Source organism: Prionailurus viverrinus, chromosome X (genome assembly GCF_022837055.1).
Source record: "Prionailurus viverrinus isolate Anna chromosome X, UM_Priviv_1.0, whole genome shotgun sequence".
In the NCBI taxonomy this organism is placed as follows: domain Eukaryota; kingdom Metazoa; phylum Chordata; class Mammalia; order Carnivora; family Felidae; genus Prionailurus; species Prionailurus viverrinus.
In genome coordinates this window covers 55,865,307-55,890,821 of record NC_062579.1, presented here as the reverse complement: position 1 = coordinate 55,890,821, position 25,515 = coordinate 55,865,307, and the positions used below count along the sequence as shown (strand labels likewise).

The 25,515-nt window shown below is 39.1% G+C and overlaps 1 protein-coding gene across 6 annotated transcripts in view; it reads right to left on the bottom strand.

Annotated features, from left to right (window-relative positions):
• ATP7A (ATPase copper transporting alpha) overlaps positions 1 to 25,276 on the bottom strand; it is a 190,783-nt gene extending 165,507 nt beyond the window's left edge. For 5 of the 6 annotated variants that reach the window (XR_007148926.1, XM_047843794.1, XM_047843789.1 and 2 more), the window contains exon 1: positions 25,033 to 25,276. The gene's annotated coding sequence lies outside the window, so the exon portion shown is untranslated. The remainder of the gene's footprint in view (positions 1 to 25,032) is intronic. The other variant, XM_047843790.1, reaches the window with a different exon arrangement.
• Positions 25,277 to 25,515: the final 239 nt, after the last annotated feature.

The following is a 25,515-nucleotide window of genomic DNA, read 5'->3' as shown; positions in this document are numbered from 1 at the left end:
ACAATGGGGTGCATGTGTCCCTTTGACACAGCACACCTGTATCCGTTGGATAAATACTTAGTAGTGCAATTGCTGGGTCATAGGGTAGTTCTATTTTTAATTTTTTGAGGAACCTCCATACTGTTTTCCAGAGTGGCTACACCAGCTTGCATTCCCATCAATGTTTATTTTTGAGACAGAGAGAGAGAGAGAGAAAGACAGGGAGAGAGGGATAGAGCAGGGAGAGAGGGAGACACAGAATCTGAAGCAGGCTCCAGGCTCTGGAGCTGTCAGCACAGAACCTGACACGGGGCTCCAACCCAGGAACCGCAAGATCATGACCTGAGCCAAAGTTAGATGCTTACCCGACTGAGCCACCCAGTCACCCCAAAATGTCTTTTTGTTTTTAAAAAGAGACACAGAGAGGGGCGCCTGGGTGGCTCAGTTAAGCACCCGACTTCGGCTCAGGTCATGATCTCACAGTTTGTGAGTTCGACCCCCATGTCGGCCTCTGTGCTGACAGCTCAGAGCCTGAAGTCTGCTTCCAATTCTGTGTCTCCTTCTCTCTCTGCCCCTCCCCCCCTCACGCTCTCTGTCTCTCAAAAATAAATAAATGTTAAAAAAATTTTTAAAAGAGAGACACAGAGAGACAAGTGTGCATGTTTGCACAGGAAGAAGTTTGGAAGACTAAACAGTTAACTTGGAGAGCAATAGTTCCAGTAGTAGTTGGGATTTTTGGCTGTACGTCATGACGTCTTCTGCAATGAACATACTGTTTCCTGAAACAGAGTGACTGACCATCTATGTGGAGTTAAACCCATAAATCCTAGGAATTTAAACACATTCAGCTTGCTGCCCATGTATATTCATTAAACACCTTCAAATCCACTTTGGTTAACACAGTCCTACAAGAATCCTGGGATATGTCTAGTTCTAGCAGGCTGTTTCACAAGAGTTGCACGATACCTGTTATGAAAAGATTTAAATGTATTTTTTTAAAGGCACTAAAACAGGGGCACCTAGCTGGCTCAGTTGGAAGAGTGTACAACTCTTGATCTCAGGGTTGTGAGTTTGAGCCTCCACACTGAGTGTAGAGATTAAAATTTTTTTTTAATCTTTAAAAAAGGCACTAAAACTGAATGAGCCTTTTGAAAATTTCAACAACATGGATGAAGCTAGAGAGTATTATGCTAAGCGAAATAAGTCAGAGCAAGACAAATACCATATGATTTCACTCATGTGGAATTTAAGAAACAAAACAGACAGACATAGGGGGAAAAAAGAGAGACAAACGATAAAACAGACTTTTAACTATACAGAACAAACTGAGGGTTACCGGAGGGGAAGTGGGCAGGGGTGTGGATTAAATGGGTAATGAACAAAACAGCTGAAATAGGAGAATAGAAGAAAAAATAAAATAAAAACTGGGAAGGAAGCAAACCATAATAGACTCAAATACAGAGAAGGTTTCTGGAGAGGAGGTGGGTGCGGGGATGGGTTAAATGGGTGATGGGCATTAAGGAAGGCACTTGTGATGAGCACTGTGTGTTATATGTAAGTGATGAATCACTAAATCCTACACCTGAAAATAATTTTATACTGTATGTTAACTAACTAGAATTTAAACAAAAACTTGAAAAAAAAGTAAAAACATTCTCTGAAAAATAAAATCTTGTTCCCCATAACATTTAAATTTTCAAGATACTTGTAAAAGGAAAGCATTTACCTTGCATTAGCACCTTCCATCCTGGGCTGCCTGTAGTTCAAGATAAAAAACTTTTCTGTAACAGGGGCAGCTGGGTGGCTCAGTTGGTTAAGCGACTTTGGCTCAGGTCATGATCTTACAGTTCGTGAGTTCGAGCCCCATATTGGGCTCTGTGCCGACAGCTCAGAGCCCAGAGTCGGCTTCAGATTCTACGTCTCCCTCTCTCTGCCCCTCCCCCGCTTGCACTCTGACTCTCTCTCTCTCTCAAAAATAAACATTAAAAAAAACTTTTCTATAACAGTCTCTGGAGCTCAAGTAGGTAGTTACACTCACAAAATTTATCATTTAATATTTTTAAACAACCTCTACTCCCAACATGGGGCTTGAACTTACAACTTCGAGATCAAGGAACTGAGCCAGCTAGGCACCCTACAAAATTTATCATTAACTTACACAAATGGTACACTGAATGATCAAGCGGTAGTAAAAGTTTAGTATGACCAGAAAATTCCAATGAAGTGAGAAGGTTTTTGGTTTTTATTTTAATATAGGATTCCCCATTTTTTAACAGAAAAAGGCACTTCCATGACTTTCCATATGACATAACAGTTAATAAAGTTGCATTTACTTTCATTAGGTGAATTGCACTTTATATGCTACGAAGTTGGTAATACAGATTTCGGGACGGGGGGGATAATTAGTTGCCTTTATTTCTACCTGTGAGAGTTGGTGGACCAGAACAAATATTAACCCTCACTACATGCCTGTTACTTTGGTGAAAGTTAGCAACAGAGGTTGGGTGGGTGGCAGAAGGGCGTGAGAACCACTTCCAAAATTCCATCATGCTACCCCTTTATAACCAACACTTCCCAACATCCCTAAATCCTGGCACCCACTGATCGATTTTCTTCCCTATCATTTTGTTTTTTCAGATTTCATATAAAGGGACTCACATTATATAGGCTTTTGAATCTGGCTTCTTTCACTTAGCTAAGTGCATTTTAAGATTCATCTGTTTTATTCCAAGAATCATTAGTCAGTTCCTCTTTTATCATGGAATAGTATTCCATGGTATGGGTATAAGATAATCTGTTTATCTATCAGTTGAAGTAACTGGGTTGCTTCCAGCTTTTGATGATTAATGCTGAATAATGCTGCTCTTAATACTCATGTACAGGTTTTTGTGTAAACATAGGTTTCATTTCTCTTGGATAGATACCAGAAGAACTGCTGAGTCATATGGTAAGTATATGTTTAATTTCATTACAAACTAGCAAATGTCTTCTTTTTAAATCTTTCTATGCCATCAGCACAGAGCCTGATGCGGGGCTCGAACTCACAAACTGTGAAATCATGACCTGAGCTGAAACCAAGAGGCGGGCACCCGACCGACTGAGGCACCAGGCACCCCTAGCAAACTGTCTTATATAGTGGCTATGCTATTTTTCATTCCTACCAGCAATGTATGAAAATTCCAGCTGCTCTGCCTTGCTAACACTTGGTATTGCAGTTTTGTTTTGTTTTCACATTCTAATAGGTGTATAGTGGTATCGCCCTGTGATTGTCAAAAATATTTTTAGAGCATTTTTAGGTTCACAGCAAAATTGAACAGAAAGGATAAAGACTTCCCATATACTCTTTTCCCTCCCATGCACAACAACTTTCCCCACTATCAACATCTTGAATCAGATTGGTACATTTGTTACAATCATCACTGTGGTTTTATTTTACATTTCTCCAATAGTTTTCATTCACATATGTCTAATTTGCATTCACCTTATTTGCTATTTGTATATATTCTAGGTGAAGAGTCTATTCAGATATTTGGCCCATTTTGTTATTGGGTTATTTTCTCATTGTCAAATTTTTAATTTTCAGGAATTTGTTTATGTTTATTTATTTTTGAGAGAGCGTGCATGCACATGCATAAGCGGGGGAAGGGCAAAAAAAGAGGGAGACAGAGAAACCAAAGCAGGCTCCAGGCTCTGAGCTGTTAGTGCAGAGCCTGATGCAGGGCTCAGACCCACGAACCGTGAAATCATGACCTGAGTCGAAGCAGGATGTTTAACCACCTGAGCCACCCATACACCCCAAATTTTGATGGTTTTTTAATTTTATCCTGGACACAACTTTTTGTCAAAACTGTGATTTGCAAATATTTTCTCCCTGTCTGTGACTTGTCTTTTCATTTTCTTTCATAGGACAAAAGTTTTTAATTTTAATAAAATCCAATGTAATCATTTTTTCACATATGGATTGTGCTTTTGGGATGACACAGATTTCTAATCACATTTCTTTGTTCACATCTTTCTTTGTATTAACATTTCTCCTAATTAGCAGCCTCAGTCACAAAGGTTGAGAACAAATAAACAAAAACTGCCACTAATACTGTTTACTGGGTATAGAGTTTCAGGTTGGGAAGATGAAAAAAGATCAAGAGACAGATGGTAGTTGTTGGGATGAGCACTGGGTGTTATATTTAAGTGATGAATCACTAAATTCTACTCCTGAAATCATTACTACACCAAATTTTACCTAACTTGGATTTAAATAAAAAAATAAATTTAAAAAATTTTTAAAAGGAAACATTTATAAACCAAAATTTATTTTTTTACCCAGAAATCCTATTTTTTTATAATTTCTGAAGAAAATGAAAAGCATATTAGACACATAAGAACTAAGCAAATATTATACCTGTGGGCTCAGGCTGAAAATATTTCTCAAAGGTATACTAACCATTAAAACCACTTAATTATAGAATTAAAAAAAGAGAGACACATGGTAGTGAAGGTTGCATAACAACATGAATGTACTGTAAAAAAAAAAAAAAACAACTTTTTTAATGTTTTTTGAGAGACAGAGACAGAGGACAAGCCAGAAAGGGGCAAAGAGAGAGACACAGAATCTGAAGCAGGCTCCAGGCTCCGAGCTGACTGCACAGAGCCTGACACGGGGCTCGAACTCACAAACCATGAGATCATGACCTGAGCCAAAGTCAGATGCTTAACCGACTGAGCCACTCAGGTGCCCCACAACATGAAAGTACTTAATGCCATTAAACTATACACATAGAAGTGGTTAAAATGGTAAAATTTTGTTACCATAATAATTTTACGATAATAAAAAGCTGCCACTGAACAACAGTATTTCAGAGAAGTCCATGTTCCAAAGCTCACACACCTAGAACATTTCAAGCAGTACTGAAACCAATGCAATAGAGCCAAAGCTTCCCTTTGGATCCATGGATGATGAATGAGGGTCCATCTCCAAGATGAGAGGTAACCAGACAAAAGGGACCATGCCCAGCTCTTTGTAGAAAGGCTGTCTCTTTTAGCCCTCATACTCATCTTATGAGGCAGATAATATACTATGCTTCTTTCACAATTAAAAGAACTGAGACTTGGAGGGCAAAGTTACCAGTTCAAGGTCATGCTTGAGTCACTGTAACAAGGAGTGAAGATAAGTGGAAACCAGACAAACTGACCCCAGAGCTCTTACTCTGTACCATTCCCCTGTATTACCTCCAAATCTGTGAAGAAAAACTCTTTCCAGCTTTTATTTTAAAAAATTCTAAAGTTTTAAGAAACTACAAATAATTTACCAAACATTCCTTGGGGACTGTTGAATGTATTTTCACAAGATTGGTTTCCCATAATACAATGAACAAAGATAAGCTACATGTTATCTTCTACTTTGCAATGGAGTGGATAACAACTCTAATGTGAAGTCAAATGGCCTCAGGTCAAATCCTGGCTCTGGCTTTGTGCTGAAATAACTTAAGAATTTTAGTTAATGTGAAAATTTTCCAATTTGGGGTAATAAAATCATAGCACTAGAAGCTTGTTTACTCAAATGTGCTGTTTTTCTCATCTTGAAGCTCCAAAATATAAGTTCACTGATATTGTGAAGACCTAATAATGCTTAAAAGACTTTGAATCTCTATAAAAGTTAGCTATTATTGTGGGGGTTTGCTATTATGGTTTATAAAAAGTATTACCTTAGGCAAATCACTTCATCTATAAAATCTATAAAAGTATTTAAGAGCAAGGGCTCTGGAATCAGTCTACCTTAGTTTGAATCTTCACTCTGCCACCTGCAGAATTTAAAGCCCTGGACCTGTTACTTTGTCTCTTTAAGCTTAAGTTCTTCACAGCTGAAAAAAATAAGAATTATTACAGCCCTACATGATGCAGGATAAAACGAAACAATCTATGCAAATTGCTTATTATAGTCCTTCATACACAGTAAGCCATCAATACATATGAACTGCTATTGTTTTTATAGCAATAATAAAATGTGTACATAGCATTAGGAATCAAATCATAGAAAGGGCATTTTGCAAACCTGCAGAGACAGCAATACCCTAAGTAATGAATTCCTAGAGAACTGTCACTTTTCTTATTTGGTACTCATAAACATTGACCCTTCCATTAAAGGCTACCTTTTGCCAGTCCCTCTATATCACAATCTTCTTGTTTTACATTTACCATACCACTTCACTACTTGATATTTATTTACTTTAATTATTTACTATCTGTCTTCCCCTTCTAAAATGTAAGCTCCCTAGAAGTAGGGAGGCATAACAGTTAAAAACACGGACTGGAGAGCCAGACTGGGTTTGAGTCCTATCTCTGCTGCTTGCGAGCTATGTGACGTGTCCTTGGGCATGCTACTTAAGTTCTGTGCTCGGTTTCCTTATCTGTAAAACAGGGATAACAACATCTGTTCCATAGGGTCGTAATGAGAATTAAATGGCTTAACATATATAAAGCACTTAGAAAAACTTAACACACAGGAAGCACTCAACAAATGCTAATATTATTATTGACCCAACTGTCATTTAAGCCGCCTGAATCATCCCTGGCACAGAGCAGGCACTCAATAAACATTTACTGAGTAAAGGAATTATAAGAGCTCAATGCTCCAATTGAATCCAGTCTTACAGCTCAAGAACATTCCTAAAAGACAGAGTTGGGAACAGGGAGAGGGGACTGGGGAAAGGTGCCTTCTGAAGGGTCAAAGACTATGTTCAGACCCCATCTTCCACCCTAAGTGTTAAAGGCAGCTGATTTCCATGGGGCATGATCTAAATTCTAGAGCTGCCTCTGGCAGCTATGTAAGTCCCTGGGCACCACCTCCTTCCTCAACTAACATTCATCAAGAGTTACCAGGAGCAGTATTTTTGCATGTATTAACTCATTTAATCCTTACAACAACCTTGAGGTAAATACTATAATTATCCCTATCTTACAGAGGGGAAAACTGAGGTACAAATAGGTTAAGTAACTTGTCCAAGGCCACATTACTCTCCAGGGCAGGATGGGATAGAAAGCAAGAAGATCACCTTAGTGTAGCAGGAAACCAAAGAGACCTGAAGGGTCCAACCCTGTTCTGTCATTTTTTAAAACATTTCCCTTTATTTTTCAGCCATGGGTCTCCTCCTCACCTTTTAGGAAAAGTACTAATCTTTAAGTTCTGAGCTTCTCACAGATAATATGAGATAAAAGACCTCACTTCTCATTGATATCCCCCTCTGCAGGCAAGTTTCCCCTCTTCTGCTTCCTGCCTTCCAGTGATATGTTCAAACCATTCCTCTGCTTATGTCCCTCTCCTGTTCTCTCTGTCCTTGCAGGCTTAAGCCTTTCAAAACTTCTTTAGTGTCATATTAGTGGAGTTTGAGAAGGACTAGAGCTAACCATGTGTGGTCAGGTAGCCATGTTTAACCCTATATACTACTTTTATGATTTTTTTTTTTCAAATGAAGATTTAAAAACTAGCAGATCATGCTGATAGTAGGTAGAATTACGGGGTAAAGGGGAGGAGAATAAAAGGGAAAAGGAATTAAGAGTTATTGAATTACTATTATATGCCAGATATTTTTAAATATTTTAATCCTAATAACCATATTAAACTGTCTTCCTTTTGGAGAAGATGAAACTGAAGTTCAGAAAGATAATGAGAGTTTCTTAGCCTAATGCCAAGAAGCTAATGAAGGGTAGAGTCTAATTCTAATTCACACCTCTTGGACTCCAAAAAGTGTGTTCTTTCCCCTGAATGTCCATCCTTGCTCATCCTGAGAAGACACATAAACAGTATCCCTTCCTCCCCTTAATCTGAAACAAACATTAAACTTTCCAATTCTTTCCATTTCTCTCACTTCCTTACCATTTCCTAGATGTTTGTTTTTTTTTTCTCCTACCTCTTCTGGGCAGCTATTCTTCTGATCCTAGCCCCCAAAGTTCTACAGAATCCCCTCCCCCTGGTCCCCTACCTGGTACAAATACACACAATCCAGCAATGTTTCCTCCCTAAGTTGTAACTGCAACTGGTTATCCTACCCTGGACAAAGTAAGTGTGACTGGGGGTGACCTTAACGGTGCATTATCAAGAAAAGAAAATCTATTGAGTGCCTAGCATATTTCTCTGAAACATATGACAGGCCCTCAATAAGTATTCATTGAATGAATACCTTCAATTTAAAAATGGGTTCCTTGAAGGGCGCCTGGATGGCTCAGTGGGTTAAGCATCCAGCATCTGACTCCTGATTTCAGCTGAGGTCATGACCTCATGGTTTGTGAGTTCGAGCAGTGGTCAGGCTCTGCACTGACAGCATGGAACCTGCTTGAGATTCTCTCCCTTTCTCTCTTCCCTTTCCCTGCCCACACACACACGTGTGTTCTTTCTCAAAATAAATAAATAAAGCTAAAAAAATAGGTTCCTTGAGTGCAACTTACAGAGCATGGCATTAGTGGGTTTTCTATGTTTGGCGGCAGCAGTCCTAGCATGGGGCTTCCTTTGGGTTTGGAACTCCTGGGAATGAATGAAGAGTCAGGAGCTGGCTGATGTTCTGGGAAATGGAAGCAGGATTCTCCTGGTGATCCTGCATCTTGATGAAGCCATGTTCTTTGCTCCCACAATGCTAGGCTTGGCCTGCCTGAGGCACCAGCTGTCCTTGCTTTGCTTCTCTGCAGGGTTCTGTTGTAGAGAGCTAAGCAAATACGCCAAAGGTTCCTTCTCTGGGAGCTGCACAGAGAATTGGTGGCCCCAGCTTCTGGACTGTAGTAGCCAGCTTCCTAGGTTGGATTGGGGAAAGTCACCAGCTTTGGTATTTCACTGCCAGCAGGACTGAGGAGCACAAGAGAACTGCTCACATTTCATTCCATTTAATACCTACATTACTGCTTGGAACTATGGCTGTACTCATTATTCTGTGGAACCTTTTTACCTGCTAAAGGACTAAGAATAATGATCTTACTATGGGACACCAAACAGAATCTAGGCTGTATCATGCCTGCCCAACCCTTAAAATTTTACTACTAAAGGTAGCAAAGGACTTTCCTGCTGCTTTTAAAATCCATTTTGTGCCAGAAAGATGCATATGTCAACTTGAAGAGATTGATTCAGATCATTATACTAGAATATAATTTTATAAGTAATTTTAGAGTTCAACTCCTCTAATTTTCAGTGAAGAGGCCTTTCAAAGAGTAAGTCCTCCTTTACCATACATAAAAGATGGACTGAGAAAACAAAAATTAACATTGATACTGGATTATGGTAATAATTGCACAACTGTATAAATGTAATTGAACTATATATATAGACAACAGGTGAATTTTATGGTATGTAAAATTATACCTCAATAAAACTATTTTCAACAAAAATTTGGGTTCCTTAAACCATTGTTTCTCAATTGATTTTGAAGACATATCATGTTTTCTCACAGAAAGAACATTATACATGATGGCTAGGTTCACAAATTGGTCTTCAGAAGTTTCTTGGTAATTATGAAGCTAGATTATATATTAATATTGTTTTAGCACTGGTTCTTATGGAGAAATGGATAGTGAGTTCCAATTAGGAAATCAAGATGCCAATGGACACCTATGTCCTATTCACATTTCCAGCTCTGGGAAAGATTTCTCTGCCCCATGGAGGCAGTGATAGGGGTAAGTGATGCCTGTCCTCAACAACAGTAACAAGTGAACTTATGTCAGGTCTTTCATAGATAATTAGGTCAGGTACTTGTATTCTGCTTAGGAAACAAAAAAGGTATCAGGTAGGTTTATACCACCAATCCCATGCACACTAGCATTTGACTTGTATTGGAGGAAATTGTAATACTCAGTATATGTGGTATATCTTGCTGACCCATCTTGATGATTATGCAAAAGTATCTTTCCTATCAAGTAAGAATATAATCAATCTTTCCAATATTTAAAAAAAGCAGTTTAAATACTGGTAGAAAAACTATTTTGTCTTAATTCTTAGAGATGAAATATTTATGCATTATGACTAAAACCTAAAAATAATATACATATCTATTTTTCATAATACTTTGACTTTTCCTAACATCCATATTGTTCATAAATTTTCTTTTTATCAAACCAAGGTCCAAAGAATAATTTTCAGCATGAAATAAGCAGACACTCTGTAAATATAGTCCAGATCTACATTCCCACCATACCCACCCCCTCAATTCCTTTAATGCCGTTTTATACACTTTGATTAATGAAGGTGAAAATCTAATAAACATTCTCTCCTATTCAAAGTTGAATCACCATCAGAACAGATAAGGATGAAAAATTATGTACTAGGAATGTATGAGGAGTTCAGGGTTTTTTTTTAAGTTTATTTTTGAGAGAGTGTGCATGTGTACGAGCAGGAGAGGGGCAGAGAGAGAGAATCCCAACCAGGCTCCACACTGCCAGCACAGAGCCGAATATGGGGCTCAAACCCATAACCTAAGCCAAAATCAAGAGCCAGATGCTTACTAGACTGAGCCACTCAGGCACCCCTAAGGAGTTCAATTTTTAAAAAGAGACTAGAGGGGCACCTTGGTGGCTTGGTCAGTTAAGCGTCCACCTTCAGCTCAGTTCATGATCTCGTGGTCCCTGGATTCCAGCCCTGCATCAGACTCTATGCTGACAGCTCAGAGCCTGGAGCCTGCTTTGGATTCTGTGTCTCCCTCTCTTTCTGCCCCTCCACCGCTTGTACTCTGTCTCTCATTAAAAGATAAAAATATAATAGAAAGGGACTAGCAATTCCAAATTGTCAAGGACAACTGTTTAGCCAGGTATTTTCATACAAATGAATGAGAATGAATTCAGAGAAGCCCTATATCATTCCATACCCTTTAGAGTTTTTAACTGGGAAGTTTCAAGTGCTTTGTTTTTTGTGTTATAAATAGGCTCCATGCCCAACGTGGGGCTTGAACTCACCATCCTGAGCCAGCCAAGCACCCCTCAAGTGTTTTGTTATCACAAGCAAGTGGAAGCCCTAATACTGATGGCTATATCAAATCCAGTGAATTGGCTATATCAAATCCACTGACTTGCTGGGAAAAAAAATATTAATTTAAATTCAATGCACATTTGTTGAACAGAAATAAAGACAAATAGCCAACAAGATTTACTATTTTTAGAATTTAAAGTACAGGCGGGCACCTGGATGGCTCAGTCAGTTAAGCATACAACTCTTGGTTTCAGCTCAGGTCATGATCTCATAGTTCATGGGTTTGAGCCCCATGTTGGGCTCTGTGCTGAAAGCTTGGAATTTCTCTCTCCCTCTCTCTCTGCTCCTCCCCGGCTTGCTCGCTCTCTCTAAAAAATAAACAAACAAATATTAAGAAAATCATGGTGCCTGGGTGGCTCAGTCTGTTAAGCGTCCAACTTTAGCTCAGGTCATGATCTCATGGTTCATGAGTTCGATCCCACATCGGGCTCTGTGCTGATAGCCCGGAGCCTGGAGTCTGCCGTGGATTCTGTGTCTCTCTGCCTGCTCCTCCCCAGCTCATGCTCTGTCTCTCTCTCAAAAAATTAATAAACACTAAAAAAAAATTTAATCTTTAAAGTACAAATTCATTATGATCTGCAGGAAGATTTTTTTAATGTTTGTTTATTTTTGAGAGACCAAGCACAAGTGGGGGAGGGGCAGAGAGAGACACAGAATCCAAAGCAGGCTCCAGGCTCTGATCGGCCAGCAGAGAGCCCAACGTGGGGCTTGAACCCACAAACCACGAGATCATGACCTGAGCCGAAGTCGGCCACTCAACCAACTGAGCCACCCAAGCGCCCCTGCAGGAAGATTTTTTTTCAGAATTCAGTTCAGCCTCAGTTCTGGGTTCTGTGCTTTCTCAGAAAGCACTAGGATGAACTTTGTCATCTTACAAAATTAAGACTCCAAATAGGCTGAAATCATTAGAAAGTTGCTTTTGGTAAAGTAAAAAATATACTTTACCTAAAAGGGAGCTTCCCTCCCAATTTCAGACATGCAATTTTCACAAAGTGGATGCTTCCTTTCAATTAGTTTGCTTTAAAGAGGTTTAACTTTTTAATTCTGAAAAAGCTGTAGAGAGTCAAGCTATAACTAAATTCTAAATTTTGGCTTAGTATATTCTCTTGGTCTTTGAAATAAATTACCAAAAAGCCTCTTCTCTTGTCTTATGTGCCTTTTTTCCTACTTTTGATGAAGGATTAATGTGCACAAACACACACACAGAGAAATGAGTCAGATAAAGACTAAAATTACTAGTATCTTTCAGCTAAAAACGAATTCTGACAACATCTCCCTTTGAAAAAGGTATGGCTATGAATGTAGGAAATTAAAGTTGGACATATCAGAGAGAAAGGGAAATAGATCAAATTAGGAAAAGTGTAAGTATCTATGTTCAAAGATGATACTGCCATAGTTAGGTGTAAAATAAATTATATCTGGCCAGATAATTATAAATCAGTCTCCTCAACATGCACACACAAAAATGAGTTTGATGGAAATGGATGGATTAACCTGAAAAGCTTCATATCATAATTATAAGCCAAGTTAATAAAAAGTGGGTAGAGCATGAGCAATATAAAAAGACAAAAGAAAATAAAATGTCAGACACCCCTAAACACACACATTTTTAATAAAAATTATGTATTTTGTTTTATGACATGCTTTTTTTAAATGTTTATTCATCTTTGAGAGAGACAGAGAGAATGCAGACGGGACAGAGAAAGAGGGAGAGGATCCGAAGCAGGCTCCATGCTGACAGCAGAGAGCCCAATGCAGGGCTCAAACTCACAAACTGTGAGATCATGACCTGAGCTGAAGTCTGATGCTTAACTGACTGAGCCACCCAGGTGCCCTGTGACATGCTTCTCATTCAATACTTATAATGAAAAACTTTGTAAATATTAATATGTAATAATACCTAATATTTTTTAATATTTTAATCTTCACAACCCAAGGGGAAAGGTACAATATTATATCCACTTTATAGATGATGAAATTGAGACTCAGAGAAGTTAAGGAACTTTCCCAAGGTCACATAGCTAGTAAGTGACATAATTGAAATTTGAACACAATAAGTCTGATCCAAAGTCTGTGCTTTTAATCATTAATATATGCCATAATTTTTAAAGGCTGAATAGAAGTCCATTATATGAATGGACCATAATTTAACCAACCTACTATTGTTAAGAGAGCTGGGTCTTGAAGGTTGAATAAGAGTTCTCCAGAAAAATGCATAGAAACTCCAGAAAAAAAGGGCCATGAGCAAAGTTACAAAGGTGTCAAATAGCATAGCACATCTGAAGAAGTGCTTTTGGTATGACTAGGAATATGGTGTGAGTGGAAAAGACAAAGAAGTTGGAAAGGTTAAGTAAGATCATATCATGAAGGATAAATTTGAAAGGGGCAAGACTAGAGTCAGAAGACCAGTTAAAAGCCTACCGTCGAACAATGGAATATTATCCAGCCATTAAAAGGGATTAAATTATTACATATACTGTATCAAGAATGAACTTGAAAGACATTATACTAAGGGAAATAGGCCAAATAAAAAAGGGCAAATACTGTAGGATTCCATTTATAACAGGTACCTAGAATAAGCAAATTCATAGTGACAAAAAGTAGAATAGAAGTTATCCAGAGTAGGAGAAGGGGAAGTGAGAAGCTCTTCTTTAACAGGTTCAGAGTCTCTGCATGGGATGGTAAAAAAGTTCCACAAATGGACAATGCTGACAGTTACACAACTTTATGAATGTACTTAAAGGTACTGAATTGTACACTTACAGTGGTTAAACTGGTAAATATTATATGATGTATATTTTACCATAATTTTGACAAAGGCTATATAGCGCAGGGCACCTGGGTGGCTTAGTTGGTTAAGCATCTGACTTTGGCTCAGTCATGATCTCACAGTTTGTGAGTTTGAGTCCTGCATTGGGTGAGTTCAAGCCCTGCTTTGGGTGAGCCTGGCTCCTCTCTCTCTCTCTCTCTCTCTCTCTCTCTCTCTCTCTCTCTCTGCCTCTTGCTCACTTGTGCCCTCTCTCTCTCTCAAAAATAAAAATAAAAAAATAAAAAAGGCTATAGCCCAGAAGGGAAATGATTAGGGACTAAATGGAGATAGAGAGGTAGGGGAAATTTTGAGAAATATCAAGAACTAGACAACAGAGGCGCCTGGCAGGCTCAGTCAGCACAGCATGTGACTCTTGATCTCAGGGTTGTGAGGTTCAAGCCCCATGATGGGCACAGAACTTACTTTAAAAAAAAGAAGAAGAAGCTGTTTCCGATTCTGTGTCTCCCTCTCTCTCTGCCCCTCCCCTGTTCATGCTCTGTCTCTCTCTGTCTCAAAAATAAATAAACGTTAAAAAAAAATTAAAAAAAAAAAAGGGGGCGCCTGGGTGGCTCGGTCGGTTAAGCGTCCGACTTCAGCTCAGGTCATGATCTCACGGTCTGTGAGTTCGAGCCCCGCGTCGGGCTCTGTGCTGACAGCTCAGAGACTGGAGCCTGTTTCAGATTCTGTGTCTCCCTCTCTCTCTGCCCCTCCCCTGCTCATGCTCTGTCTCTCTGTTTCAAAAATAAATAAATGTTAAAAAAAATTAAAAAAAAAAAAGAAGAAAAAGAACTAGACAAAAGACTTGGTGACTGACTGAATATGGGGTGAGGAAAAAAAAACGACTCTTGGGTTTCTAGGTAGAGAGGAGTGGCATCATTAGTGTCCTTTCATATGTAAAGAAACAAACACCCAGAAACACGAAGTAATTTGTCCAAAGTCACAGTTTGTTAATAGCAGAATTGGAACTTAAATTCCAGACTCCTGTCTCAAAGTCAGTACCCCTTCCACTATAAGACAAGACACCAAGAAAGAATATTATCTTACATTTGTATAGCACTCTACAATTTACAAAGTGCTTTTGTATATTATTTCACTTGATACTCATAACAACGTATGAGTTAGGATAGGCATCATCACCATTTTATTGATGAGTACACTTAAATAGAGTAAGAAAACTGATGCAAGTCCTTAAAATCCTCAAAGATCTAAATTTCATTTGTTGGACTACAGAAGAGCCTTAAGGTGGGAAGTGAGATTCAAGTGATAAACTTGGGACTACCATGGCTGCTAAATGTTGTAGATATTAAGAGAAAGGGGCTAGAAATAGAAGTGGTTTGTCAAGTTTTCAAGGTGGACATATTGCACAACTCCACATCATAATATCTATAGACTTGTATGTATTTATAATATTTATAGACTACCAATGTGACTGCTGCCTCTGGAGTTGTGTAAGACAATAGCCCTAGATAAAATAAAGTAGAAGTCTCCAACCTGTAGATCAGGATCTACTGGTCAGTCTAGAAACCTTGCTTCATGGAGCTCCAAGGTGGTTCCCAATATTTTCTCCTCTCTGCTACAACCCCTTTCTGCCACATGTCCCAGCTAACATTCCCAGAGTGAAAGGGAGAACAGAGGTACAGCCAGCAAATACTTCTCAGGAACTACAATGACTATATCTGCCTTGATCTCAAGACTTAGATTAAAATAAGGTCCTCCGGGGGTGCCTGGATGTCTCAGTCAGTACAGCATGTGACTCGTGACCTTGGGGTTGTGAGTTCAAACCCCACGTATAGAGCCTACTTTAAAAAAAGAAAGAAAAAGAAGGTCCTCCACATAATAAGGCTGGAGATCACCCCAATAAAGGATTGGGATGAAACAAAGATGGTCTTATGTGATCATTTCTACTCATTTGGCAGAAAAAAATTCTAGAAAGTGCCTTAATAATACTGTTAAACCTTATTAGAACATGATGGTATTGGGGCGCCTGGGTGGCTCGGTTGATGAAGCGTCCGACTTCAGCTCAGGTCATGATCTCACAGCCCGTGAGTTCGAGCCCCGTGTCAGGCTCTGTGCTGACAGCTCAGAGCCTGGAGACTGCTTTGGATTCTGTCTCCCTCTCTCTCTGCCCCTCCCCTGCTCATGCTCTGTCTCTCTCTGTCTCAAAAATAAATAAAAACATTAAAAAAAATTTTTTTTAAAGAACACGATGGTACTTACATTAAATCCAAAGGTAGCAAGGGAAAAAGGCAGGTCATATCAGGCATTCATTTGGCAATCCACTCATGCCTTAAGCCAAGTTGTGAGAATACTAACACAGATTATAAACAAAACTTACCACTTCAAGCTTCTGACCAAGTTGTGTTTAGGTAAAATACAAAACTAGGACGCAATGGTCTAGTCAGATGCTTCAAATATAGAAGATAATCTGACACTGACTAGATGCTTCACATGTAGAAAAGAATCTAAAATGACCACCGGTAGTCCTCAAGTGGCTGAGTCAAACAACTTGCAGTTACTGTCTCATATTTGGACTGAAGAAACAGACTATTCTTAATAAAATACAACTGAAAACAAAGGCTAAGCAAATGTACTCTGTTTTGCTTGAAGACATTTCTAATGGCATTCTACTAACCATCACAGAATGCATTTCTCTCTCCTTGTCTAACTTCCTTCTACTTCTCCCAACTTCTTAAACTTCCCACCGGCACTTCATGTAGACATTGCTCTCTAGTGTTACTTGGTGCTACTAGGGTAACTGATCCCAGCTCCTCTGTGAAAATACCATTTTATTGCTCACTAAGAAAACTTAACACAAAATTCTAAACTTAGGAAACAAATTAGAATGGAAATGGGACCAAATCAAGGCCTAAGGCTCCAAAGCCCATGCTCCTATCCCTCTCCAAAACACCGCATCCAAGGAATTTACCACAGATTAAATACTGTTCAAAGCGTTCAAAAGATGGCTGTATTAGAAAAACCCAGTCTTCTTTCTCATGTTTCTCCTTTAGTCTCATAGTACTACTATACTCATAACACTTCTGACACCAGATGTGTGTCAGTTTTCCTCCAACAAGCAATTCTGTGTGACACCAGCTGGGTGTCCTACAGTTTAACTCAATTCTGATACTGTCTATCTGGATATAGGGTCAGATTCCAAGTTAAGGGCTTAGTCCCACAAGACTGTTCCCACCCCACTTTCCATAGACTTAAATTGTTGTTCAGAGCATTCAAACAATGGCCCTCATCTATCACTTTCAATACTCTTCCCTAATATTCCCTAACATATATAATCTCTACTACAATCAGGCAAGTGCCCTCACTGCCATATATAATCCATGCTTGCCATTTCTTTCTACTATATTGTTTAGACTGGTCCCCTCATCTGGAATGCTCTCTTCCACATATTTAAATCACCTCACTCATCTGTAAACTCCAGAAAAGCAGGACCAGATCTGTTGTATTCACAATCATATCCCCAGTACCTTGCACATTAGCTACTCAAATAATTGCCGAGTTAGTAAATGAACTCAAGTCCTACCTCCTCCATGAAAAACATGTCAAATACTCATACCCACTTTCTTTTTGAGTTCTGAATACCCTTGGAATCAGCATCATAGTTTAGTACTTAATTTCTCTGTAATTGCTTGGTTTTAGATTTATTTCTGATTAGACAATGGAGCATATGCCTTATGCTTCTTTGCATATCTCACAGAACCCACATAAATACTACATTCATAACAAGCACACAATAAACATTTAATTGGAGTGCTGACATAACTTGTAACAGCTCAACTTACGTACAAGTTTGTAAGAATGCAACTATTTTGAAGAGTAGGTCAGAAATGCACAAAGTCTTTTTTTTCCTCTGCCTACTTTTTCAGAAATCATTCAGAAGTATGGTTCAGCATTTCACAATTAAAGAAATAATCCAGAAAAGCTCAGTGACCCAGAGTCTGTAACTCACTAATTATGTAAGCAGAATGCCATGAGTTTTCTCGGTGGAGAAGCAGAAAGATTAAGTACATCAGGGTGACTTGACTTGCTATCTGTGATAATGAGTTTCAAGATGTGATGTTAGCATACTGTAGGTGTAATGTAGGCTACTGTGCCCTCCCAATCTGAGTTTTCCATTTTCTGTGGTGGAATTTAGAAACTAATTATTGCTGCAGCACCTGGGTGGCTTAGTCAGTTAAGCGTCTGACTTCAGCTCAGGTCATGATCTCGCAATTTGTGGGTTAGAGCCCTGCGTCGGGATCTGTGCTGACAGATCAGAGCCTGGAGCCTGCTTCAGATTCTGTGTCTCCCTCTCTCTCTCTGCCCCTCCCCAGCTCGTGTTCTCTCTCTCTCTCTCTCTCTGTCTCTCTCTCTCTCTCTCAAAAGTGGATAAACATTAAAAACAATTTTTTTAATGCATTAGAAACTAATTATTGCTTGCAGGTACTGATTCATTAGTATATTCCTCCTACATCCACTCAATTTATAGTACTGCAAAACTAGAATTTATAATTTTATTATATAGGTTGCTAACATTAAAACATTTTTAATAATTTTTAATTTTTTTAATTTTATTTTTGAGAGAGAGACAGAGGTGAGCAGGGGAGGGGCAGAGAGAGAGGGAGACACAGAATCTGAAGCAGGCTCCAGGCTCTGAGCTGTCAGCACAGAGCCCGACACAGGGCTTGAACCCTCAAATCAAGAGATCATGAACTGAGACAAAGTCAGACGCTTAACCAACTGAGCCACCCTGGCGCCCCTACAGTAAATAGTTTTTAAAAGAATAATGGTAACTAAACTTTACTGTGTTTACTACCTGACAGGCACTGCTCTTAGAGCTTCACATGTATTAACTCATCAACAATCCTCTGAGGTAGGTACTGTTATATCATTTTTGTATTTACCTAATATCTGAAATACATGTACTGAATAAAACAGTTTTTCTTTTTTTAAATAAACATTTTTCCTTAAAAAAAAGATAAAAATAGACATATGACCATTTCTTTTCTCTTCCTGAGGGACTTAGAAAATACAAATAAGACCAACATCACTTTAAACATTAAGTCTTTTAGCATATCTTTAATTAATGTAATTAGCTAAAAATAAAACTATGACTCCTTACTTTTGAATTTAGTTTGAAAGTATCAAGGAAATTTTGAGTTACCAATACTTTAATTTTTCGTCATCAAATCTATTTGCTCATTCATACTTTCAAAGAAGATAAATGAGTATTTCTCCCTTTAGGACAAACAAGGAACTTAACTGCAATAGAGCTAATTTTGCTCAAATGTCTATGTACTTTTTAAAAAAAACAGTTCTTTGGGGAGCCTGAGTGGCTCAGTCGGTTTGGCATTTGACTTCAGCTCAGGTCATGATCTCGTGGTTCACAAGTTCAAGCCCCACATCAGGCTCTGTGCTCACAGCTCAGATGCTGGAGCCTGCCTTGGATGCTGTGTCTCCCTCTCTCTCTGCCCCTTTCCCACTCACACTCTGTCTCTCTTTCTCCATCTCAAAAATAAATAAACATTAAAAAAATACAGTTCTTTTATGTAAGGTAAGAACATGGATTCTAGGGGCACCTGGATGACTCAGTCAGTTGAGCATCCCATGATCCTAAATTCATGGGATTGAGCCCATGTTGGGCTCCACACTGGGCATGGAACCTGCTTGAGATATTCTCTCTCTTTCTCTCTCTCCCTCTCCCTCTCTGCCTCTCTCCACAACTCATGCACTCTCTCTAAAAAATAAAAAATAAAGTGACTTTATAAAAAAAAAAGAGAGAGAGAGAGAGAGAGAGAGAGAAGACCACAGAAGAGAGAGAGAGAGAGAGAGAGAAGTCTGGTTCTAAAACCAGACTGTCTGGCTTTAAATCTTAGCTTAGCCACTTACTAGCTCTAGAAATAAAATCTGGCCCTATGAAAGAACATGTTAACTCCTACCAAATTGCACATTTTTTCACACTAGATGAAAGATCAATTCTAGTCTCCTTCATTTACATGCTCCCCAAAAAATAATAAAAAGGAAAAGATTCAAGATCCCATGACTTACCACTGCCCCTAAAGTTAAGAAACAGGCATCTGTGAGTTATTTTTGTAAAAAACACAGTGGACACACTCTTATGCAACCCTAATCATACGCTAACACTCAAGGTCAAGTAATATACTGCACTACATAAATTATTTTTTCTATCATCATACAATGAATTTAAGGCTTTATAACTATCTGAAGACTACAAAGGGTTTTATGACTAAAATTCATTCTGCTATCACCTCGCTAGAAACAGAGGAGCCAGATAAAACACTTCACTTTAGATGGACAATACTTGAAGACATATGACACCAATTTGATTGCTAATACCCAAAAACACACTTACAGGTGTGATCAGAAATTAATACCAAGATACTGTGGCTGTAAGTCTGAACTAAAAATTGATAATCAGAATTAACAGTGAAATGGCAGAGTAAAATAAGAGAAAACATTTATTGGCCAAAATGAAACTGGTTCTATGCAAATGATTTAATATTAATAGTGTTTTAAAAATATAATATATTGGAAGCACCTAAGTGGCTCAGTTGGTTGAGCATCTGAATCTTGATTTCAGCTCAGGTCATTATCTCACAGGTTTGTGAGATCAAGCCCTGCGTCAGGCTCTGCACTCAGTGTGAAGCCTGCTTGAGATTCTCTCTCTCCCTTTCTCTCTGCTCTTCCCCTGCTCCAGCACACGTTCTAAATAAATAATTAATTAATTAAAAATATAATATATTGGGCACTTGGGTGGCTCAGTCAGTTGAGCAACCAATTCTTGATTTCGGCTCAGCTCATGATCTCACAGTCCTGAGATCAAGCCCCATGTCCACACCCGGTGAGGAGCCTACTTAAGATTTTCTCTCTCTCTCTCTCTCTCTCTCTCTCCCTCTCCCTCTCCCTCTCCCTCTCCCTCCCCCTCTCACTCTGCCCCTAGCCAGCACTCTCTCTCTCCCCACTCCAAAATAATAATGTATTTATTAATAATCAATACAATATACTTTATATTAATAGCATTATTATTGATTGATTTAATAATTCAATTAGAATTCTTAGAACAAATAATTTTATTATCACCAAAAAATTAGATACCTTTGTTTTTTCTTACCATTGTAAGTACAAGGATCAACTAAGGAGTTACACTTGGAACTCCTTAACAACCAAGCTCTTTGTAAACTTTTGTTAGTTCAAGGATCAATTCTTAAGTATCCTCACGACACTAGAAGTCAGCTACAAATTTATCCTAAATAGTCCTGAGGAGGGCCCCTGGGTGGCTCAGTCCACTGAGCTTCTGACTCCTGTTTTCAGCCCTGGTCAAAATCTCAGGGTCAGGTTCCACCCTGAGCATGGAGCCTGCTTAAGATTCCCTCTCTTCCTCTCTACCCTTCCCCCACACGTGCATGCTTTCTCTCTCTCTGTTAAATAAATAAATAAGTAAACAAATATTTAAGAAACAGTCCTGGGAATTTCCTTTAAAGGGCTCTCCACTCTGGAATTCTTTTCTGTTCTTCTATCTCTGTTAACAGTTTTTCAGGTCTTAACAGAAGCCCTCTTAATGCTCTCCTCTCCTGAACGGCAGGTACCATGCTTCAGGTGAACACTCAAGAGAGCAGAAACCATTTTCTTCACAATTCCAAGAATATACAATGCGCTGCAAACTCTCAGGTCAGAGTAGAGGAGGAAAGTAATTCCAATATTATTCCCTCACAATCTTTGGCTGAGACATCAAATGCACAAACAGGATCAGCAACAATTATATCAGCATAAAACAAAACACTTAAACTTTTTACAAACAAAATCAAATAAGGTAAATGGCCAGGTTAAAACAATTTCCCTAAGATGTGAAATAACCTGTTTATTCAACTAGTAAATTATGAAAATGTGCTCCTGAGTATAGGTCTGAAAAACTGGACTTCTACACGAGAAAATCATAAAGTAAAAATAGGTTTAAAAAAATAGCTGTGTAATTCTAAATGTGGACAGAAAACATGGGACAAAGTACAACTAAGTGGCTCAAAATGGGGGATATTTTATCCTCATTTCCTCCAAGGAAAGAAATATTTGTGAAAACTAATGTAATCTACCAGTATCCCACACATTTAATTCCACAAAGATAAGAAAATCACTTCAATTTTCTAACAGTGCTGGAGAAACTAGGAACATATTTATGAAACCAGAAATTTTCTACCCTTTCACTGTAATGAAACACATTCTAAAAGTATCATGATACTTTTCCTGCCATACTACCTCAGCAAATAAGCAAGTTATATCATATTAAATCTACCTGAAGACTTGAGAGTTATAAGTGAAAAACATGATTGTTGAGATGGTAAATTGAACCAAAACAGGCCTGTGGCCTGTCTCTCCTGCCCACCTCCCTGCTCCACCCACATTTTTATGTCCTAAGCAAGACCACAGTTCAAAAACAAAACTCTGTAAAACCTTTCACAAAGATGAGTAGAAGAAATTTTAAGATAAAACTCCCAAATATTATTCTCAGCTGTGCCAGTGCCTGTATCACCTCAGATAAATCTCTCCTCACAATTTAGTTTCCCAACTGGCAAATGAAAATTATTTTCACGCATTGGGATGTGTCTAAAGTCTTGATTAAAGGAGCACCTGGGTGGCTCAGTTGGCTAAGCATCTCTTAGTTTTGGCTCAGGTCACAGTCTTATGGTTCCTGAGTTTGAGCCCCGAATGGGGCTCCACGCTGATGGTGGGGAGCGTGCTTGGGATTCTCTCTCTCCTTCTCTCTCTGCCCCTCGTGCTCTCTCTCTCTCAAAATAAATAAATAAACTAAAAAAAGTCTTGATTAAAGTTTGTCAAGTATTTTTAATAAAATAAGTTATAATGAGGTTATAATGAGGAAGTTATAATGAGTTATAATAAGTTATAATGAGAAGTTATAATGAGGAATTTATAAAGAAATGTGTTGCCTTAGCACCCTCACAGAAGTAAAGATTGTATATGTTAGTTGATTTTTGCTCATCACTCCCTTTCCTTTTCAAATAAATTTTACTATTTCTGCATGCATCTTTTCAAAGAAAAACAACCTTCTGCATTAGAGACCAGAGATGTCTCTATCCTTTGGGGAGATTAGTGTTTAATCTAACCCTACCTGGAGGCCAAGAATCAAGATCTTTCTAAGACTATGATTGGAAAAGAATAGTTTCTATCATATTAAGAAGACCAGGCGAGAAATCAATTTGGAGAAAAAGAAATGCAGAAATTCATTGGGGAAATCCTGGAACAACTTCTGGCTTCAGACACCGATGTTATTCATTCCCAGAAATGTAAAAATTGATTCCAAATTACATTTAAGTTATAACAGTCAATCAGAATTAAAATACAACAAACTTTAAGAGGAAAAAAATGAGAGAGACAAATCAAGAAACAGACTTTTTCTTCTTTTTTAAGTTTATTTTGAGAGACAGAGAGAGTGAGAGGAGGAAGGGCAGAGAAAGACAGAGGGCAAAAGAATCGCGCTGGCTCCTCACTGTCAGTGCGGAGCCTAATGTGGGGCTCAAACTCATGAGCCGTGAGATCATTACCTGGGAGCTTAATTACCTGAGCCACCCAGGCACCCCAAGAAACAGACTTAACTATAGGGAACACATTAATGGTTACTAGAAGGGAGGTGGGTGGGTGGGGGGATAGGTTAAATAGGTGATGGGGATTAAGGAGTGCACTTGTGATGCGCACTGGGTAATGTATGGAAGTGTTGAATCACTATATTGTACACCTGAAACTAATATAATACCATATGTTAACCAAATTTAAAATTAAAGCTTAAAAAAATTAAAGCTTAAATGAAAATATATAGCAAACTTTATTTTTTCTCTTAAATTTTAGTTTACATCTGACTGAAATCTCATACATTCATGCTGCTTTTGTCATTTCATGCATTTTTTCTATATATAAGCTTTTTTGTTGGCTGGAGGGTAGCTGGATATGGTTGTGAGCTTACCAGTTTTGGAGCCTATATATTTTTTCCTTTAACAGCAGTATCTGAGAGGATGTGGCTGTGTTAGAAATAGGGATGTTGATGTACAGTGTGTTGTTGGATGTCCTGCATCTTTCCAGCCCCCTAAGCCTCGGCTCGTATTTTTTCTTCTACCTGGGCTGCCCTCCCCTACTTCCATTCCCGCAAAGTTAAGTCCTACCCAACTTCAAGGCCCATCTCAAATGCTCCCTTCCCTGCATTCTCATAACACTTTCTCGTTCCAACGTACAATGTTACTGAGATGAAATTAAAAGGATGTACCTGTCTTTCCTATACATTGTGAGACCCTCTAGTACCAAAAAACCCTCTCATGTCATGAATGTAAACACAAGAACGTTTTAAAAATAAATAAAATCTCAGTTCAAAATATCCTTTTAAAAGGATGAGATTTTAAAAAGATTTTTAAAAAGTAAGAGGATGAGATAAGCAGTCTAGTTATTCAATCAGTGGGGCTGCTAGAACCCACTGACTTCATAACTGAACTCAACTAACGTGACTGCAAACTCACTTGAGGCCAGGGACTCTGTCCTATTTCTTGCCTATACTCCATACCACCCCCACACCTCGACATCACCCAATTCGATGTCCTTCACACATTAAGACTCAATACAAAACCGTATTACTGTAGATGAAAAGACTCTAAAACAAAGATCAGATGCTAAAATACGAACTTGTGAAGCAATGAAAGAGTTGTTGGTGCTTAGGATAACCTCAACGTCTACAACAAAAAGTGTCAAAGATAAAGGTACCACAAGGGTGTGACAAGTATGGAGAATAACTTTACTGGGAAGCGGGCCGAATGAACAAAATGAAATAAGAACAAGAGCGTTCTCTCAGTTTAGCTTATGCTCCCAGAGAGAGACAAGAAGCAAAATAATTTTTCACTTTATTTCATTAATTATGGACATCAGTACATGTGACTTCCATACAGGCACAGACCTTCTCATATCTTTAATTAATTAGGTAACACAGGCCACTGGATGATCAGAACACTTTCGCAGGAGGGTACAAGGAAAATGACACGGGTCAGTACCCAATCTCCCCTCCATTATGCCCTATTAGGAGGGGTAAAACATGAGCGAGGTAAATACCTGAGTTGTGAAGAAGTGAGCGTTTGGGGATTGCCCCCAGATTAAAATGACCCTGGGTACACTCGGTAGTACAGACTGACAGTACAGAACACCTCTCCAGTAGAAAGGAACGACGGGAAGCCGGTATAGGACTTACCTGGTTTATTTTTTCCTATAGTTAAACGTCGGGAGCTACGCAGCCCGCGGCAGCGACAAATGCACGCGCAGGCTCCAATCTAACACACCCGGAGAAGAAGCAATAGTAGCGGCGTCCGGAGGGAGGGGGAGGGGGAGAGGGGAGCGCGGCGGCGGCAGCGGGGGCGGCGGCGGCAGCAGCACTCACTTGGATTCTGTTCCTCCACCCTTAGCCTCCCGGGCCTGTGGCCTTTACCCTTCCCTTCCTTACTCCCCCCCCACTTCCGGGTGACGCCCAGGCCGGAAGCAGGGCCTGAGACGCGGAGAGAGGGACGCGTCACGTGAAGGGCAACGCGAGCCCTAGAATCAAGCTTCTCCCGCCCCCTACTGCCCTTAGGCTGACACGCAGCCCCTGGCTGAAGTCTTTGCCTTGGCAAGAGAGCCCTCCAACCCGTTCCATCACCAGAAACAAAACAAAACCCCACCAAAGCCTGTGTCATCTAAC